The sequence below is a fragment of the Mesocricetus auratus genome, unplaced genomic scaffold (assembly GCF_017639785.1).
Source record: "Mesocricetus auratus isolate SY011 unplaced genomic scaffold, BCM_Maur_2.0 Super-Scaffold_100004, whole genome shotgun sequence".
NCBI classification, from domain to species: Eukaryota; Metazoa; Chordata; class Mammalia; order Rodentia; family Cricetidae; genus Mesocricetus; species Mesocricetus auratus.
The window spans coordinates 61020359-61041445 of NW_024429189.1; the positions used below are offsets into that span (position 1 = coordinate 61020359).

The 21087-nt window shown below is 47.1% G+C and overlaps 1 protein-coding gene across 4 annotated transcripts in view; it reads right to left on the reverse strand.

Annotated features, from left to right (window-relative positions):
• Tspan18 (tetraspanin 18) overlaps nucleotides 1–21087 on the reverse strand; it is a 133334-nt gene that overhangs the window by 83350 nt on the left and 28897 nt on the right. The gene's annotated exons all lie outside the window — the stretch shown is intronic.

The following is a 21087-nucleotide window of genomic DNA, read 5'->3' on the forward strand; positions in this document are numbered from 1 at the left end:
CTGAGTGTAATGAGTTCTCAACACAGGAAGAGCCAGGGACACCTTCAAGGGCTGTGCAGCACAAGAGGAGGACCAGGCTGCACCCTAAGGACTTGGGCAAGCAGTGTCTGTCTGCATGTACAAGCAAGAGCCGTGGCGAGTAGCCTCACATCACTCTAAAGCCCAAAGGCCCTTGGAGAAAGTTCTCAGGACTCAGGGTGCAGAACACCCTGCACCAAGACCTCAAACTACCTGAGAGAATCCATTCAGCTAGTTGGCTCATTACCGCTTGGAGAGGGAGAGCACCCTTGTAGACCAGCTCTAGGGTGTGCACTGTAAGCATGCTCAGATGCAGAATCAGGACTGGGGGGTAGTTGATGGCAGCAGCATCCCTGAGGGGATGTCAAAACTCTTTCCCACCAGAGAGGGCCAGCGAGGAAAACTCCAGCACAGAAGCTGGGGAAGGAGCTGAGGAGGCCAGCTGCTGAAGTAAAGCGAGTGAAGGCAGGAGTCAGTGCAAAGGTTTGATCCTGAGAGCCACGAGAAGCTCTGGACAGAGTGGAGGAGGGGAGAAAGGGAAGCAGCTTCTGGAGGCAGGCTGTGAGGTCAGACTCCCCAGAGCCCCTCAGCATACCAGACAACACTGTACAAATGGTACCACTGTTCTCGTGGGACCAGTTCATCTCAGTAAACATTAGCATTCATCGAGCACCTACTATGTGCCAAGCACTTTGTTGAGCATTGCCAACCATACTCCTCCTCTCGGTCAGTCATCATGCTGTAGGAGAGGATGCTGCCATTATCATTCACTGTACATACGAGGAAACAGGATTCAGAACCAAGGGCTCACTCCCTGGCCAGGGAGTCCCATCTATGGGTAGCCTAGGTGGCTCATCTAATTCCCGGCCAGTAGCAGAACCTGAGTCTATAATATCCACCCCCACATAAACACACACACGCGCGCGCGCGCGCGCACACACACACACACACAGACTCTTTCTGTAGACCAGATACCCGCATATACTGGAGAGCTCTTGGTGGGGGTGATGATGTCTAGAGTCTGTGATTTCTGAAACTAAATGCAAGTGTGGTTTTCTCTTTGTTCCTCTTGCTCTTATCCAGAGACAGCCCAATTCAGGCCCACAAGATGGGGTGTCTGAAAGGAGTCCCTGTTTCTCCCATCTCAAATGTCTTGCATTCATTCTGGGATGGAGCAATCAGAGTTGTGGATTAATGGACATAGCTCTTGTCTTTAAGTCCCACCCGCTGACAGCCTGCCTGATTCCCTCATCTCCCTGCTCCTCAACCTTTCAGAGGAAAAAAAAATGCAGGCAGCCTGCTTATCTTAGTGTGAGGTTGCCATGGAAACAGCATCCCTTGTGAGATGCTGTCATAACACTTCAGTGTGGTTTGGAACACTTAAAGACACAGCCTCCTCCCTGGCCTCAGCCATGGGGCAGCAGTCAAATGACTGGAGAGAGAGGCAGGGTAGGAGAGAAGAAGCAGGCAGACCCCGGCTTCAGCCAAGTCTGCCTTCATCATTTGAGGGTGTAGATTCACCAGCTGCCTGTGCACTGCTAAAGTCATTCCTAGTGTTCCTCACCAGCATCGCCATGAAGTTGGCTTGATGATGCCCATTGTACAGAAGAGGAAACAAAGGGTTGATGGATTAATTCATCATAGCAGATACTGCCAGTTACAGGTTCCTGATCCCCAGCTGGATATCTGAAGCCTAAAAGGTCTTTGGAGCAAGTCCACAGGCCTCAGGCCTCAAAGCACTCCACATTCAAGATCACAAACTACCTGGGAGTTATTCAGACTCCAAGAGACAAACACAGTTTCTCCAGGGGAGATCTCCAATGCAGGGAGATATAACTGCTCAAACAGTAGGTGGCGGCTCAGATAACTAAGAGTGGCCAGAATAAGTAGTAGTGTCAGCTGTGACCTCACTACTGGAAGTTTACTGCATGCCTAGTCTCACCGATGTAAGCAGACTGGGACTACTGCAGGAGACCACTTTCCAGATCTCCTGTTGTTTCATGTGACCTACTGTTTGGGTGAGTGGAGGTGGAGAGACTGTTATGGGTGGTCTCCTGGGCCAAAGGTGTGACCCTTTGGTGCCTTGTGCATTTCTGAGTGCCTCCCCACTGTCACTGTTCAGCCGGAGGACCCTTCATCCTTCAAGATCCCTTTTCATGATAAGGACTGCCATTGCTCTCTTCCTCCTCCCCTGCCTCTACCTGACCCCCACTCTCTGTTCCATAACCAGTCACTGTCCTCAACCCTAACGACTCAACCATCCCTCAGCCCACACCTATGCCAGAGACCATGATCAGGCTGCCTCCACTCAGATGTCAGTCTACAGAGAAGACAAATAGCCTTCACCATCACCTTCATCACAGTCCTTGGGGCTGAATACATGTGTATATTTCAATATATTTATACATAAATAAGATGAGCCAAGAATAGATATTTAATTACACACATGGATTTGTAAGTACATGATATTCCATGACATGGGGAAGTATTTGTTGTCTATGAATTCATTCACATTGAATCCACGATGAGTTGCTGGCATTTTGAGGAGAGTGGGTACTCCATGGAAGGGGTGTTCTGCTCTCTGCTATAACTCCAGGATTCAGCAAATGGTCAGCAACACACTGTAGGTACTCAATAGATGCTTTTAAGTGAATAAATCTAAGGCTAACCCCAGACTTCTTGCTGAGACACTTTGCTGTAAGAGTTGTGAACTACTGAAGTTGGCTGGGCTAAACCACTCACTATGTAGCCCAAACCCAGGGTGGTGATACTACCCCATGGATGGGGTTCTGGACTGAATTAGGAGAGAGCCAGGCTGAGCACCAGTATTCGCCTCACTGCTTCATGACTGTGGACGCAATGTGACCACATGCCTCGGGCTTCTTCTTTGACATGACAGACTACACCCTCAAACCATAAACCAGAGTAAACCTCCCTCCTTTACATTGCTCTTGCCAGGTCTTTTTTCCACAACAATGAGAAAAGTAACAAATACAACATTCATTTGTGCAACAAGACAGACACTGAGCTGTTTTTCAGCCTGGGAATTAGCACCTATCAGCCATTAGGTGCCAAAGTCTCCCTCCAGTTGCCAGTGGGTCCATTAGGGGTGAGAAGGGTGTGGCCCCAGGCAGGGAGGTGTACTTGGAAACCTCACAGTGTCCAGCTGGCTCGTCTCACTCTGCTTGGCTCAGTGCCAGGCTTAGACATCTGTCATCATCATCATCAAGGGAGTGTGTGCATGCTAAAACCGCTAACACCACACGCATGCACACTTGCCACACTCCACTCTTCTTGGGCCCTTAAACAGTTCAGCCACAAAATTACTGTTTCTGTGACCAACCAAGGACCCTGAGACCATGATACTTGAAGTCCCACAGTCAGGGACAGGGTGAAGACACATGTATGATGGCTTAGAAAACCCTGAGAGGCTAACTCCTCTTAGCATGAGCTGTGTCCCTTCCACCCCAGGTCCCCAAAGAAGCAGCCAAGGACCCTGGCACAGGATGAGGTTCTGAGGGGACTTCAGGGTCTTTGAGACCTTGCATGGTCCTAGAAGATAAGGTGTGGAGAGGACAGCGGGTGCTTGTCTCCAGAGCCTCAGAAGTACATCTTACACACGAATCATTGTTTTTTCCCTTTCCAGTGTCCCCTGCTGACAGACTATGAAAATAAATACATTTTCTGCTGCTTCCACAGATATTTTTCTTTTCATTCCCCAAATACCATAATTCCTGGCATTTGGTATGCACCACACCCCTGAATGACTTCCAGATCAGCATCACCAATAGTGATGCCTCCTCGAGAGCACATCTCCCCTGCATGATAAAACGGCCACACTCAAGGGCAGCCAGCCTTCTATATATCACAGGCTGGCTTCAATCTCTCAAGCTTCCTCAAGGTTTATCTTCTATGACTTACCAAAGGAAAGCCTTACAGATCTGAGCTTGGGTGGTTGGCTAGTCCCCCCCCCCCATGATGAGTATCTGTTGGGAACTGAGAAGCTAAAAGCCTCTGGTGAGCCAGGCTCTGCTTGTGGAAGCACCAGAACCAGGCAAAGGACCGCTGATGAAGCCTTACACACGAATGAAAAGTAAGGGCTGACCAGAGGGTTTCCTGCTCAGGCTGCAGGGTTTCCCACACATTTCACACGTTTCAGAGAGGTCAAACCAGACACATGCACAGAGTCTTTTGTCACTTGGTCCTTTTATCCACAGCAGGGCAGGGATGAGTGTAACACTACCCCAGGTTTGTGACCTCTTGACTCCTATCCAGGGTTTCCAAGAATGGCAGAAACAAAGCCACTAGCTTTGTGCCAGCAGAGCCTGGAAACATGTCCCTGTGCAGGATGACCCTCCTCCAAGTTGCCTGTCCATTACTATACTGACTAGCCATGCATGGCTATTTGCATTCATTGAGAATTAATGCTAATGTGCCAGATCCTCTGTCTTTCTGGATAGAAGTATTGTGTGCCGGTTAAGTGGCTCCAGGTTGGAAAACACACATCTGGAGCATTCCATTGTCACAGAAAGTCCCAAGGGACAGTACTTAGAGAGGGCTGCAGAGATGACCCTGCTGATAATCACAGTGGCCTGGGAGTGAGAGTCCCTGGGGCAAACGCTGTTCCCTGAGGCCCCCATCTCTGAAGTTTCAATCTGCCAACTGTTTACTGAGCTCTGGCCTCTGAACCCTCATGTGACTCTTGAAAGAAAAAGGACAGTTTACCCAGGCAGCTCCTATTTCCAGGCTCTAAATTTTTGACCTCTTCATCAAAAATAGTGGGGAGTTTATGGCCCACTAAGTCCTGTGCCAGCCTCCCACAGGCTCACAGAAAGTGACCGAGTGTGTGGCTCAGTGATAAAGGGCTTGTCTATCATGTGCAAAGTCCTGGGTTTGAGCCCCAGAAATTGAATAAACTGGGCATGGTGACACACATCGTGGTAAACCCAGCACTGGGCAGATGGAGGCAGGAGAGTCAGAAGTTCAAGGTCACCTTTAGGTACATAGTGAGTTCAAGGCCAGCCTTAGCTACATATGACTCTGCTCCAAACAAGCAGGATATTAAGTCTAGTCCTGCTAAATCCAGTCAATACTCCAATGTCTACATCATAAAAGAGAAAGGGGGAAACCTGCAAACAAAGGGGACATTATGAACACTATAAGCCCACTGTGCCAAAGCCACACATGTTCTGTGGAAAGTTGAAAACACCCCCGGGGTGCAGCGGCTGAAGACAAAGGAGGTGTTGAGAAGAAAAGGATAGTGTGAATGGGTGGTGGGGCTCATAAATAAAGGACAAATCCATCATCAGCATCAAAGTTCCCTATCCCTCAGTTTCCCCAACTTCAAGACTGGCGTCTGAAAGCTCTGCAACTCTATTTACGACGGGAGTACTCAGCCAGGCCTGCTGTTAAACACAAACGGAGAAAGGCTATGAAAACAGCCCTTGGCTTTCCAAGTGAACTCTGCCTGGGGAAAGAAGCTGTCCCTCCTGAGTTTCTGGCTGTGGGGCCTGGAGATGAGTTTGTATCCCTGCTTTATTCCACAAGTCTCCTTTTTCATATCATGGTGGCTAACCAAAGCCTTCTCAGTGCCAGAGTCTTTCAAGTCCTGTGTAACATCTGATTTAGCTCAACACTTCGTCTTGTTACCATGTTTAGGGAGGTTAAAATCACCACCGAGATTTTTAATGATACATTTTATTTATACAGCACTCCACATTTTTATAGCATTTGCCGCCGGCATGTGCAGTGAATAATTTAAAATGAAGAGTGTAGTCAGCCTACCATAGAATTCTCAAAAACCAAATCTGCTGACCACTTCCTAACCCTCCCTGCACCTGCTGTGAGATGCCCCCATACACATGCCCAATGAGAAGAAAGTTCTCACTCTGTGCAATTTTCAGATGGCTCTGTGCTGGCATCGGGTCAGCCAGGGATTTTTTCTGAGCTCTTTCAATGCTCTGGGCACAGCTTGGAGCTCTGAGACACAGTCAGGGAACATGGCTAAGGCACTGGCTACCTTCAGAGTCCACTGTCCACGTGAGAGGTGAGAGCGTGGGTCCCTGGATCCCCATGATGGTTAAACTTGTTAACTTGACTGGCACATCTCTAGATATTTCTGTAAGGGTATTTCCAGTGAGCTCTAACTGAAGAGGAAATACCTGTCCTAAATTTAGGTAGCATCATCCCACGGGCTGGGGGCCCCTGGACTGAATAAAAAGGAGAAAGTGAGCTGAGGACCAGCATGCATCTCTTTCTGCTTCCTGACTGCAGATGCAATGTGACCAGCTGTCTTAAACTCCTACTACCTGCCCTGCAGCCCCCCTCCCCAACGGACTGCACCCTTGAACTATGAACCAAGATCTTTTCTTCTTCACGTTGTTTCCATCAGGGATTTTATCACAGCAAGTGTCTTGGGAGAGGTTAGCCCAGTTTGAGGGCAGAGCTGGGAGCAGCAGTGGATTTGGGGGAAGGCAATGGGTTGACTTTGGCTCCTGTAAAGAAGGGAAATAAATGGCTGCTGGTGATCAACTGTTGCTCCAGTCCCTTCCCAGGCCTTGGTGGCAGGGGTGTCCCAGGAGGAACCTCAGACAGCAGCCTGACGACCATTGTGCACTGAACCCATCAGCACTCATAACCCACTTTACTTTTATGAACCATGTGTGTGTTAAATGATCTGTTTTTAAGACGTACCTCAGTTTCTCTCAAGGGGACCACGGTGGCTGTGCTTTTCTCCTCTCGTGCCACTAAGCTCCTGAGGTTCCTGGAGGCTTCCTTGATGAAGGTGTTAGAAAGTAAGCCTTGTAGGTGAATTGAAGAAGTTGCACGAACAGCCTGAGACTGCGTGTTCTAGAGAACAGCATAAGTGAGGCCAGTGGCCGGGGCAAGAAGCTGTGTAGAGTGGGAGTCAGGACCCAGGAGACAATGTGGATGGTACAGATGATAGAGAAAGAGTCTATGGCCACGGCAAAGGTGCTGGGATCAATCCAGAGAGTCTGGGAGTTAAATGGAGCCAGCCACGATGGATAGGGCTGCTTCAGAGCTCTCTGGTGTGTGTAGGGAGTAAGATTTGTAGGTACACAGAGGAGTAAGTGCAGAAACAGGGCTGGGACATCCAGATGCACATGCTGTGGTTATCGTTTGCCAGGCTGTGGCTTTCCTACTCGTTTCCTTACACTGCTGAAGTTTTTCATTTTAATGAAATCCAATTTATTGGATCTTCCTTTTATGGTTGCTATTTTTAATGGACCAAGAAATCTTTGTGTACCTACGAGATCTTGAAGAGTGTTCTCTATGTTTTCTTTAAGAAATGAAGAATTCCCTTAACTTAATAATAAAACAACAACCCAAATAAAAACTACATAGAAGACAAGCAGATAGATTATTTCATGTTAGAAAATATTCAAATAACAGGAACTTTGTAGAAAGAAATGTTCATTATTACTAACTAAACGGGGTACAACTGAAGACCAGGGAAACAGGGAGGATTCAGTTCCAAAAGTGCTTACCAAATGAGCATGAGGACCTGTTTTCAGATTTGCAGTGAGGTATGGTAGCATGTGCTTTAATCCCGGTGTTGGTGAGGCAGAGACAGGAAGATCTCTGGGGCTTGCTGGCCAGTTAGTCTATCCAATCAGTGAGTTCTATATTCAGGGAGAGTTGTTACTTCAAAAAATCAGGTGGCACTCCAATGTTAACCTCTGGCTTCCACACATATCACACACACTTGTACACATGTGAACACACACACACACATTCACACCTATGCATGGTGGCACAGACCTATAGTCCTAGTACTCAGAAGGCTGAGATAGGAAGATTCCCCAACCTGGGCTACTTAGCAAGACTATTTCTAAATAAATAAATAAAAATATCAAAATACTGGAGAAGGTTCTAGGCCTTGCCTTATATGAAATGACAGACTATGGACACCCCCACGGAGGGCCTCACCCTCCCTGGGGAAATGAGGGGATAGTGGGGGGGGGTTGGGGGGAGGGCACGAGAGGAGGGGAGGGAAAGGGAGAGGGACCTGGAACTGACTTGTGAAGCAACTTTGTTACTTATCTAAATTTAAACTGAAAAATAAAAAAAGAGAAAAAATATCAAAATACAAAGAGCTACAACAATGTAACTAATAGAAAGTAGAAAATGAAAGAACTAGCCACAAAAAGTGCTGAGCAAGGAAAGAACCAATTAGGTTCCAGACACCACAGACAGGAGCCAAAATGCTACCTGCACTTTAGAATACACCTCAGGGTTATCTTTTAATACCTTAAGCCTGCATTTTATCTTTGGTACAGTTATTATGATTCTAAGACATTTACCAAGGGGGAAAAGTCTGTCTCCAAGCACAGACTTGGACTCAATTTGTATTGAGACATAATTACATCGTAGCCCAAAATGGAAACAGTTTATACTAGTGAATAAACAAGGTGTTATGGACACAGAGAGGAAGATTCTACTCGGCAATAAGAAGTAACCAGCTACTGATGCTGGCAACAACCAGGAGCAATCTTAAAACACTAAGCTGTGTCATGGAAGCCAGAGATAATAGCACCTGCTGAAGGAGCCCGTGTGTAGAATGTTCTAGAACAGACAAAATAGTATGTAGGAAAAGAAAGCACAGCTGTCCCTAGGAAAGGGGACAGGGAGAGATTGGAAAGGGATAGAAGAAAATTTCTTTAACTTAAAAACTTAAATGTTTATGAGTAAGCATATGTGTGAGCACACACTCCTGTGTTCATGTCACAGCATACATGTGGAGGTCAGAGGACAACTTGTAGAAGCCAGTTCTCTCCTTCCAGCATGTAGGTTCTAGGAACTGAAATCAGGTCACTGGATTTGGCAGCAAGTGCCTTTACCCACTGCCAGCTAGACAGGAGAGATTCTGGGCAGACAGAAACCCCAATATTGTGGTGGACTGTGTTGTACAAAGTGAAAAGGATTGTGCTGTCACTGTCTGGATCTCCTCATCATCAAGGGCTGTGGTTCTTTGGGGTGAGAGAAAGAGTGTGAGAATTCTGGGCCAGGTTTAGAACCCTTAGAACCCTGTATTGTTACAGAACACTGCAGATATATGATGCATTGATGAATCATTCCATCATTATCCAACAAAGACCTGTTGACCTACTGTGCACTGGTACAACTCCCAGAACAGTAAAGATGGCACTTCAGTATTCATCATCCATCAAGCAGCTTAGCAGACGCCTGCATGCTTGTGTGCCAAAGCACCACAAAGAAACAATTCGATGTTCTAATATCCAATTAAAGATTTAAAACATTCTTTTTAAGTCACTCAGAGCTGAATCTATAGTTCAGCTGGTAGAGTTCTTGCCTAGCATGTACAAAGTCCTGAGTTTAAACCCCAGCACCATATAAAGTAGGCATGATGGCACATATCTGTAACATCAACCCTAGGATGGTAAAAGCAGGATGACTATGAGTTCAAGGTCATCTTCAGCTACATAGGGAGTTCAAGGTCAGTTTGAGCTTTATGAGACACCCTTTTCTCAAAAAAAAACCCACCCAGTCCCCCTTTTCCTCTCCTAAGGCCTACATCATCTGAACTTACATAGAAAAAGACCCTACCCCTCCACATCAAGCAGGTGAGGGACACAGGGTCTCAGTCTGGAGTCTTGCTTAGCACACAGGTGATGGTGGCCTCCAGAAAGGTAGCAGACACAAGGTGACTAGGCAACCAGCTTCTGGCCACCCAGTATCCTGTGTAGAGACCTCTATATCTTTGCACATACAAATGTATCCCTTGTCTGTATGTCTGTGTACAGTAGACATGCGATAAGCTCGGGGCACATCAAGTCACCATATCTAGGCGCTGCTGCCTCTGTGGCTGCTAGAAAGACTACAAGCAATTGCAAGACAGAAAAGGGAGGTTGTGAGAGGCAGGAACCAGCATGATCTATGAACAGTGGGAAAGAAGAGTGAATTCATTTCCTCTCTGTAATTTGCCTGTAAATATTCACAAACCATGCGATTTCTCTCAGCCTTCCTATTAAAGATAAATGCATAAATAAACAAGGCGACGTAGGTGCTCTGCACTCATTACGCTCTTAAAACACCAGTGACTCGGTGTTTGTTTTGAGACAGTCTCCAGTAGCCCAGGCTGGCTGTGAACTCACTTGGTAGCCAAGACTGGCCTTGAATTCCTGGTTCTCCAGACTCCACCTCCTGAGGCTGGGACACAGGTTTGTGCAGCACCACAACTAGTACTCAATACTGGGGATGGGAGCTTTGTACATGCTAGGCAATCACACTACATCCCCAGGGTGACTAGCTAGTTTGGTGCCATTACTCCCACTCCCAAGAGTCCTGGGGATATTCTGGGGAACGGGTGACCAAGGCCAATCAGGAGTAGGTGCTGTTCCCCCAGGGACTTGAAGCAGATTGACTCACTGGACCCACAAGTGGCTGACCCAGCATCCCAAGAGAACAGGCCAAGAGGACTCACTTGGTTGAGTTTGTCTCAACAGAATATCCCTCCCCTTTGACAGGGTCAGAGGTCACTCACAGATAGACATCTGCCTTCCTTGGGTCTGTTGATAAGGAGGAAAGGAGAGTCTGGTAAATGTTCCAACTGCATGGCCCAAGGAGAGGGACATGGAGGTCCCTAGCAGAGAGGCCATCAGAGGGTCAACATAGCCTTTCCCCAGGCTTGCAGCTGGGCCTTGTTGGAAAGAAGTCTTTCAAGCAGGCCCAGGGCCCCTCGGAAGTTACCCATAGTCCTTCTCAAAGAGGCCTTTCCTTAGAACCAGGTTTGGGGAGGCAGGGATCTGGCAGGACGCCAGCTGGTCAGGAGCTTAGAGTATCCCTCCTCTCTAGACTGGGGGTGTAGAACAAAATCCCACCCTATGGTATCCTCACATCATGAGCCAAACCTATAGAATTGGGGAATTGAACTTGCTTCACCAAGTCCTGGGGTGATGGTGCCAAAGCCATGCTAGTAGCTGGGAGTCAAGCACTCTTCCCTGAATCCTCATGGTGGCCACTGAAGCGGATCAGGTCACACTAGGATCCCATTTTACAGAAGGAGCTGAGGCCCAGAACTACAGCAACACAAGGATGGGGAGACAGAATCTGAATTTAAACTGGCCATCTAAGTTACAGGATCTTTCCCCACCAGGTCGCAGAGAAGGAAGGAAGGCAAATACAAGAAGTGGGAGGGTGAACCATTCCAGGACACTCGTACTCTTGATAAACTGAGAGGGGTGTTTTGTACCTTTAAACACACAAAGTCCCTGGTGCCCAGCTGCTGACCGGGTCATCTTAGCATAGCAAGTCCTCTGCAAGGATAGACTTGACTCACAAAGGAAGAAACTGTGGCCAGGAGCTCATGGCTCTCCTGGAATTTGAGCATCAGGGCTTCAGTTTGTGCCAACATCATGGCCACTGCTGTTGGCTTTAGACCCAGCTCTTTCACCAGCCAGATGTGACCGGTAAGTCATCTACCAGGTGGACCTGACTTTCCGCATCCACACAGTGGCCTTAATGCCCTTCCTGAGCCCCGTGGTGCAGTATATCAGGGGAGACAGAATGTGATGGCAGAGAGTGCATTGCCCACGCCTGCAGGCTCCTTCAGTCAGGACTGGGCCACTCCATGAAGACTGACATTTCCTGTGGTGCTCCCACCACTGCAGAAGGATCCTCTGCCAGCACAGAGATTCAATTATGGTCATTATGGTGCACTTAGGAAAACCAGGGAACAGGCTAATACATTTTCGAAAGATTGGCAACAACAGAGGTTGAATCAAAACGAGTTTCCTACTTAACCCTCAGTTAAACAGAAAATCCATTTAGCTACAATGTAGTACTGCCTTCCCAGCCTCCTCTATTGTTCTTCCTTTTAACTGTCTGCTACTTAGCATAACATCTTTAACACCCAAAACTGTCATAGGATTAAAAAAACTCACTGGTGCACAGAAGGATGCCACCGACCTTTAGGGCAGTGGTTCTCAACCTTCCTAATGCTGCAACCTGTTTTATACAGTTCCTCATGCTGTAGTGACTCCCAACCATAAAATTATTTCATTGCTACTTTGTACTATAATTTTGTTACTATTATGAATCATAATGTAAACATCTGATATGCAGGACATCTGATGTGTGACCCCCAACTCCACAGGGTTGAGAACCTCTGCCCTAGGGGTTTGCAGTTCAGGACTCTACATCCTCAAACTAACATGGCAAGAGAAGAACCACCCTTGCTTCTGCCTTCTCTGAAGATGGTGGACACTAGAGGCAGCAGCCCATAGTCCCAAGAGGGAGGCTTAATTGACACCACTATATGACAAACCAAATACCACAGTCACTGAAGGCTACCACAAAGAGCTGAGGATAGGATATGCTTAGAGGGGACAGATCCAGTGACTTCCAAGTTGTGCTAAGTTGCAGTGAACTTAGAAACAGTTCCCACATTAAATGGGAAAGAAAATATATTGACCACAGGGTTTCTGTATTAACTACAGCACCACTGATTACATATGGTTGCCTCTCGAAACTCTTCAAGTGTGTAAGGGGCACAGAAAGTCCCCACTAATATGGCTACTGGAGGGTCAGCCTCCCCGAAGCATGGGCTTGCAGTGGGACTGTGTTGGGAAGAAGTCTTCTAGATAGCCCCCAAAACGCTAACAAACACTATATAGGCCCTCTTAAGGCCTTTCATTGGGGCCAATTGAAGGGAATGTGGAATGACCCAATAGAACTACCTGCTACAGGCTTGGTCCTGGGTACTCCTGGGAGGTGGGAGAACTTTAAGAGTTTGCTTTCTGTTGCTGTGACGAAGACACCATGACTAAAAACAACGGGGAGGAAAAGGTATATTTCATATTACATGTGTCGATCACAGTCCATCATTGAGAGAAGCCAAGGCGGGAACTTAGGCCGAGACCATGGAGGAATGCCGCTTACTGACTAGCTCTTCTTTATGGCTTGCTCAGCTTGCTTTCTGATACAACTCAGGATCATCCCCCTAGCCATGGCACCACCCACAGTGAGCTGAGCCCTCCCACACCAATTATTAATTAAGAAAATGCCTTACAGTCTTGCCTACAACAAGCATGATGGAAGCATTTTCTCAATTAATTTCTCTTCCCAGATAATGCCAGCTTGTGTCAAACTGACAAAAATAAAACAAAAACAAACAATAGCAACAAACTAACAAGAGCAGGAGCTTATCAGGATGTCTTGGGTCCCTGGAGCCTGTCCTTGAATCCTGCCCCTCTTTTCCCTTCACCTTTTGTGAGAACAGTTTTGCTTGGCCACATATTCTCACCAGGATGCTCCATCATTGCCCAAAGCAACGGGGCCAACCACATATGAAACACGCATCCCAGACTGTGAGCCCAAATCAACCATATCTATTTAAGTAGTTCATCTCAGGAATTTGTTACAGTAGCAAAACCTGGCTAATACACTGGCAAGAAGATTCTCCAAGGATAGAGTTGCCAGATAAAACACAGAATGTTGGGCTAAGTCTAAATTTCAGATAAACAACAGATAAATTTCCCATTGATGTTTTAATAGTACATGGAACAAATACTGCCCAGGGCTGTCTATACTAGAAATATATTTCTTGGACTCAGTCTGTTAAGTGCTTGTCATGTGAACTAGCTAGGGTTACTACTGCCATGATGAAATATCATGACCAAAAGCAACTTGGGAAGAAAGTGTTTATTTGGCTTATACTTCCACTTTGCTGCTCATCAAAGGAAGTCAGGACAGGAACCCAGATAGGGCAGGAACTGGAGGCAGGAGCTGATGCAGAGGCCATGGAGGAGTGCTGCTTATTGGCTTGCTTCCCACAGCTTACTCAGTCCACTTTCTTATAGCACCCAGGACCACCACGTCAGAGGTGGCCCACAATGGACCCTACAGGCTTGCCTACATTCAGATCTTATGGAGGCATTTTCTCAGTCAAGGCTCTCTTCTCTCCAATGATTCTATCTTGTGTCAAGTTGACCCAAAACTAGCTAGCATATCATGCAAAGAGGACCCTTCAATTTTTTACACACCCTTCAGTGTCATTTCAGCACTGGGGAGGTGGAAACAGAGAAATCTCTGGAACCTAATTGCTGAGCTCCAGGTTCTACAGACAGGGTCTATCTCAAAAGCCAGAGTGGATGGTGCCTGAGGAGGAGTAGCACCTGATAGTGACTTCTGGCCTCCACATGCAAATGCACACATGTGCATGCACACACTTGAACACACACATGGTCACACATGTACAAATACATCCCTGTCTGCATGGAGTTCACATTGAATGAGGCATCCTATGGCTTCGCTTGTGAGATCTGGAAAGGTTCTCAAGAGGCAAGCAGACAATGGCAGCTGCTGGAATTCGGTGGCTTTGTGTAGCAGCAGGGGCCCTTGCCCTCTGGGCTGCTGGGATGCAGCCACACTCACTGTCCTGCAGTGAGAGATGGGAGTGAAGAAAAGCAGGAAGCAGACAGAGAGGCCCTGCAAGCCAGGATTCCATGGAAGCCACGCCTGGGCAGGCGTGAACACAGGCAGGAAAGGAAGGGGCCTCTCATCCTGAGAGGGGAGCAACAGAGCTTTGCTGCATTTTCCAAGCTCCCAACTGTTGTTTTAATGCCTGAACAATAACAGACATGCTCACGCAACCCTTGTTATCTTTGGAGAACATCCTGGTGGTCTAACCTATTGCAAACAGTTTGAGGCTGGAGATTAGGGTTTTCAGTGTCTATGCCAAGAGATGCTAGGAATGCCTGTGAGTGGAGAGGAAGAAAAGGAGGGTGAGCGATAGGGGCTCCTTGGGCACAAGTGCCAGGGCTGGCCAGTCCCCATGTGTTAAGGAGTTCCTAAAGGCCATGGAGCTCTCTCTAGAAGGAGTGGTCTGTGATGTTCAGGTTCTCCTCACTGCCTCCCGGAGGCTTCCAGGTCATGCATGTCCAGGTCAAGCTAGAGTGAGAAATCCCACTTCTAGCTTCTGGCCTGAACCCCTCTCTGTCACCACATTCTCTGCCTTTCTCAAGAGCCACCATCCAGCCTGAGTCGTAGGTTGCCTAGAGAACTTGGACAGCAAACAGGCTCTGCACCTTACCCTCCATCCCCCCATCCCCCCACCCGGCCCTAGCCCCAGGGTTTCCTGCAGAACACACCTGCCTCGCGGTTCAACAGTTCCTAAGAAGCCTCTTCTTTGAAGTTGATCTCAGCTCCTGAGGGACCTTTCCTACTGAAAAGACTCTGGGGAGTCTTGGCAGAAATTCAAGACAAAATCCCCGGATCCCTATCTCTTAGTGTTTATGCAATTTTTAATTAGAACAGCTGTTTCCATGAAGGGCTGTGCCGAAAGGGAAAGGGGGTGGAGAGGGAGGGAAGGGGCAAGGGCAAGAGCAGGGGTCCCACTAAGCTAAGCAAATGGGACTGACTTCTTAGAGGCTACCAGGGTTAGCTGCCACTCTGGGGACCAAGCTCTGTGCTCAACTCCTCAAACATCAGGCCACACACAAAGATGGCACCTGAGACTCTGACTGCCCGTAGGAAGCTACAGTTGAACAGGTACCAGTTTAGGGATCATCTCCATGACAGAACACCAGAAGCTCCATGGTCACATGGTAGGACTCAGCCACAGGTCCCTCCCCTGTCCTTGCCTAGTTTTATCATCCCCATCCTCCTGCAAGGACCCCTGGGAGCCATTTATCCATTACTAGTGAGGGAAATGGGCAGTGTATTGCCTTTCCAGGGGGCCAGTAACAAGGGCAAGACTTGCATGTATGGAACGTTAAACCTCCAATGAGAGACTGGGGGAAGGCTCAGGCATCTAGAGCACTGTTCTTGCAGAGGACTTGGATCCAGTTTCCAGCACCTAGAGGATGCCTCACAACTGTCAGTAACTCCAGTTCCAGTAACTCCTCCATGGGCCTCTGCAAACACCTGGTGCACATATATACCCAGGCGCACACACACACACACACACACACACACACACACACACACACACACACAGGCACATAAAATTAAAAACAAAACCTGAAACCAATGAAAAGCAAACAATTTGGAGGAAGATCAGTGATAAAACACTGCTTTGAGAATGACCCTGAGGTGATCTAGGGTCTAAGTGATAGCTGCAATCTTTAGAAGGTTTTAATAGTATGTATGGACACTTCCAAAGAATATGTCTGTATAGCTTAGCCTGTCTACCTGACTTTCTTCTCTCCTTTCCTTGAGGGTCTTACAGGTCAGAGAGATGACTCAGCTTGGGAAAAGTTTGGAATTCAAGCCTGATTAACTTGAGTTCAATCCCCGGCACCCAGAGTAGATACTGAGACTCTGTTCCAGAAGTTGCCTTCTGACCCCTGGCCTGCAAACCCTGGCAAACTCATGAATACATACTTTGTGTATTCACAATGCATATGTAAACATATGCATGTATGTAGCTGGGCATGGTGGTGCATGCCTTTAATCCCATCATTTGGGAGGCAGAGGCAAAGGCAGGTGGAGCTCTGAGTTTGAGGCCAGCCTGGTCTACAGAGCAAGTTCCAGGGCAGAGAAACCTTGTCTTGAGAAAGCTAGGGGAACAATGAATTCATGCATGTATGTACACATACACACATAACAATAAATAAAAAATATAAAAGAAGGTCTTGCCATGTAGCATAGGCTGGAGTAGAGCTTGCTTCATGCTCCTGCCTCAGCCTCCCAGGTGCTGGGGTCTACAGGCGTGCTCTACCACTCCCTGGAGTCTTAGCCTTTAAAGAGAACTGATGACAGAGAGCACACCCATTCATCCCAATAGAGGTGACAGCTGTGGATTCAGAGACATTTGTTCATTTTCAGAGAAAGGGGCCGAGCTCCCCTTGGTGCTGGCCAACCTGCAGTTAAATGACAGCTTTCAAATAAACAGTAGAACAGTGACTGTGGGGATGAGGATATACACACGCTGGATTGCTGCCAACACTACTATCCCATGTGTACCATTCACTGAACCTTGTGGGTGTCACTTCTGGGAATTTCTTCAAATATATCTTCCTCAGTGTGAAAATATCTGTAAGTATAATGAAAATGTGCTAATTCAGCAACTAGAGAGATGGTTGTGGACACTGCTCTTGCAGAGGACATAGGCTCAGGTCTTAGCACCCACATTAAGGTCCCAACTGTCTGTAACTCCAGTCCCTTGGGACCCAACATCCTTTTCTGGCTTCCATGGGCATTACATGCATGATCACATAGACATATATGTGGGAAAAGCATCCATACACATAAAAATAAAAACAAATATTTTAAAGTGTTAATCCAACAAGATATAGTGGTACAGATTTGTAATTCCAGCTCTTGGGAGGCTGAAGTAGTAAGGTTGTGAGTTCAAGACCAACCTGGGCTAAAGGAGGAGACCCTGTCTCACAAAACAAAGCAATATCAGTTCACTGGTTCTTGTGGCTTTGTCCTGTCTATTTAAAAATTACATTTCTTTCTTTAGTGTGTGTGTGTGTGTGTGTGTGTGTGTATGTGTGTGTGTGTATATGTGTGTATGTGTGTGTGTGTGTGTGTGTGTGTGTGTGTGTGTGTGTGTGTGACCAGCACATCACAGAACACGTGTGGAGGTCAAAGGACAACTTGGGAAGTTAGCTCTTTCCATTCACCATGTGAGTCTGAGTGATAAAACTCAGGTCACCAAGCTTCGTGCCAAGCACCTCTACCATCTGAGTCTTCTTGCTGACCCTCATCTTGCTTTTTTGTGGATTGTAATGATCACCTCCAGCGTCCCACATACAAAGATCATCACAGATCTGACTATCTGACTCCCTCTTCTGTGTTCCATTGTAACCGGCCTCATTCTGTCCCTGTGACTGAGGATGACCTTGTGCAGAAAGGTGGATGTTAAGCACTCTGCCCCAGGATGAACTGTGCTGGTGTAATAGTTGTGTGTGCCCACTGGCATGTGGGGCTCCCATCATCTATCTGGACGGTCAGTGGATGAGATAACACTGGACTTGGAAGGAGGAGAACTTGAGGAAGCATGCAGCCTGCTCATTATAGGCATGCCTAGTCCACTCCAGACTCAAACAGAACAAAACGCCTAAGTGCCCTGATTAGAGTGAGCCTCTTCAGAAACTCAGGTGAGCCTCTGAGATGGTGCTGAGGAGGGACAGCACATGAGGACCCTTCCTAACCAGTAGAAACTCAGGTGAGCCTCTGAGATGGTGCTGAGGAGGGACAGCACATGAGGACCCTTCCTAACCAGTAGGATTAAGGCCTTTACTAAAGAGGCCTCCGGCAGCACTGACTCATCCTCTCCATCTTCCACCTCATGAGGACACAGTATTCCCTCATGGAGGCAAGATCTTCAATTGAACCTAAATCTGACACCTCAGTTTTGGGCTCCACAGCCTCTTCTCAGGAGGGGGGCAGGTGGAGTTCTTTTAAACGTGTCCAGCCTGAGTTCTTGTAGTAGCACAAAATGGAGTAAGACACTAAGTGAGAAAAGACATCATCAGCTTGACTTCATGACCCCGGTCACTGGTTCTCCTTCCTTCCTCTCCTCAGATGGAAACCTATGCCATTGGTTCTGTTGGATCTCCAGCTTTCCAAGTGCTGGCCTTGGTACTTCTCAGTCTCCATCATTGCAGAAGCCCATTCCTTACAGCACACACACACACACACACACACACACACACACACTGTTGGTTCTTGTTTCCATTCCTATGGGAAACCCTATCTACTGCACCTAGGTATAGCTCTATAGAATCAACTGCTTTCTCACTTGAAAGAGCAATAGCATATGGAATTTGAAATGAAAAACAGGGTTGGAGAGATGCATCAGCGGTTAAGAGCACATACTGATCTTGTGGAAGATCTGAGTTTGCTTCCCAGTACCCATGTGAGGCAGCTCACAACCTCAGCTTCAGAAAATCTAATGTGTCTGGCCTCCACAGGTCCCATCATCCATGGGTACATACCTACACAGATTCGTATAAAAAATAAAAAAAAACAAATCTTTTTAAGAGTAGACAAGCATTTCTACTAAGACCCAAACAAAAGAAATACTTTAGTACAAGACTAATCTGGAAAATATAAAACTCTGATGAAAAGACTCAAAGAAAACTAAAGCACAGAAGGAAAGTCCATGTTCATGGGGAGGAGGACTCACTACAGCCCACTTATCAAGGGTTCCCAACAAGAGCTCCAGGCTTCAGTGGAACCTGGCAAAATTCCCTCAAGATATTTTGTGGATAATAACAAATTGACTCTAAAGTTTACATACACAGGCAAACAAAAACCCTAGTTAACCAGGATAATCAATCCAATGTTAAAGAACAGAGGCTAAAGAACAGAAAATGCCGATGTTAAGACACACTGTACTGACGGAGTAATCATGACCATGTGGAACTGGCAAAAGCACAAATTGTTTAATGGAACAGACTTGAGCGCAGACATAGACCTCATAAATCCTGTCAACTTGTCTTTGACAAAGAAGCAAGGGTGACACAATAAAGAAATAGTCTATCCAACAAGTGGTGCTGAGGAAACTAGACACTGCACAAAAACCATCACCACCATCGTTACCATCATCTCCATCACAATCATCATCAAAATCATCACCATCATTAACATCACCACCACCATCATCACCCACCATCACCACCATGATCATTACCATTCCCATCACCACCAACATCATAACCATCATCACAACCATTACCAGCACCACTACAATGATCACCATCGTCACCATCATCATAACCATCACTACAACCATGATCATTACCACCACCACTACCATCACAACCACCACCACCACCACCACCACCACCACTACCATCACAACCACCACCACCACCACCACAACCATCATCACAACCATTACCAGCACCACTACAATGATCACCATCGTCACCATCATCATAACCATCACTACAACCATGATCATTACCACCACCACTACCATCACAACCACCACCACCACCACCACTACCATCACAACCACCACCACCACCACCACAACCATCATCATCACCACCACCACCACCATGATTGTCATTGCTACCACTAATATTCATCAGCATTGTTTAAACAGAGGCCTTTAACAATTTACAAAAATGAACTCAAAATGGAGCACAAACATAAATATAAAATGTGAAACTAAAGAGAAAAATATTAAAAACAAAAACTAAATAACTTTGTCCAGTGTTGTAGTTACACCTGTAACCCCAATACTCAGGAGGCCACAAGAATTGTAAGGTGGAAGCCAGCGGGGACCACATGGTGAGACTTTGTCTTACTAAGAAAGGGAAGAATGGGAGGAGGGAGAGGGAGGGAGAGGAAGTGAGGGAAAGAAGTCAGTGAGTTCTCCAGTGCTGAGAAGATGCAAATTTGGCTGTACTAGGGACTCAGGGATCAGCCTAGACTATGACTTGAGTCACAAGACACCCTGGAAAAGGCAGTGTGCTGTGAAGATATGCAGGTGTTGGTGCTAGGAGGAGGGGAGGAATGGCCAGATGGAGCTTAGACACTTCTAGGGGAGTGAAGTTATCCTGTGGACACTTCAGTAGGAGACCCGTGCCTCGGTTGTTCTCATTTGTCAGGACCCACAATGAGAGATATCACACACATAGGCTTCAGACTGGCAGTGAGGTGCAGTGTACATTCATTGACTATGACACAGCCTTGATGAGCTATCCATGCAGTGGGGAGCTGTGTCTGTGGTGGTGGGTAGCATATTAGAAGACTCTCCATCTTCCCTCCAGTCTGCTATGAACCTAAAAGTTCTCTGGGAAGTGATCTCCATTTAGAAAAAAATGAATGAAAACAAAGCTTCAGATTCCTTGATCCCACAGTGTCTTCCTTCATGACATGGGGTAGGCTGCTCCCTTGCCCCTCGATCAGCAGCTCTTGGGACAGGTGACAAATGATAATGGCTCACACAGTTGCCCTACCAGCTGGGCCAGGCTTCTCCCTTTGTCTGCAGGCTGTTTAATACAGTATCCCATTTCTATCTTTTTCACAAGGAAAAGAGACAGCTGGGTTCAGGGCAGGTCGGAAGACTTACGGATGAGATCCGTTTCTACTGCTGCTTGCTGTGCGACCTTAGGCCAGTCA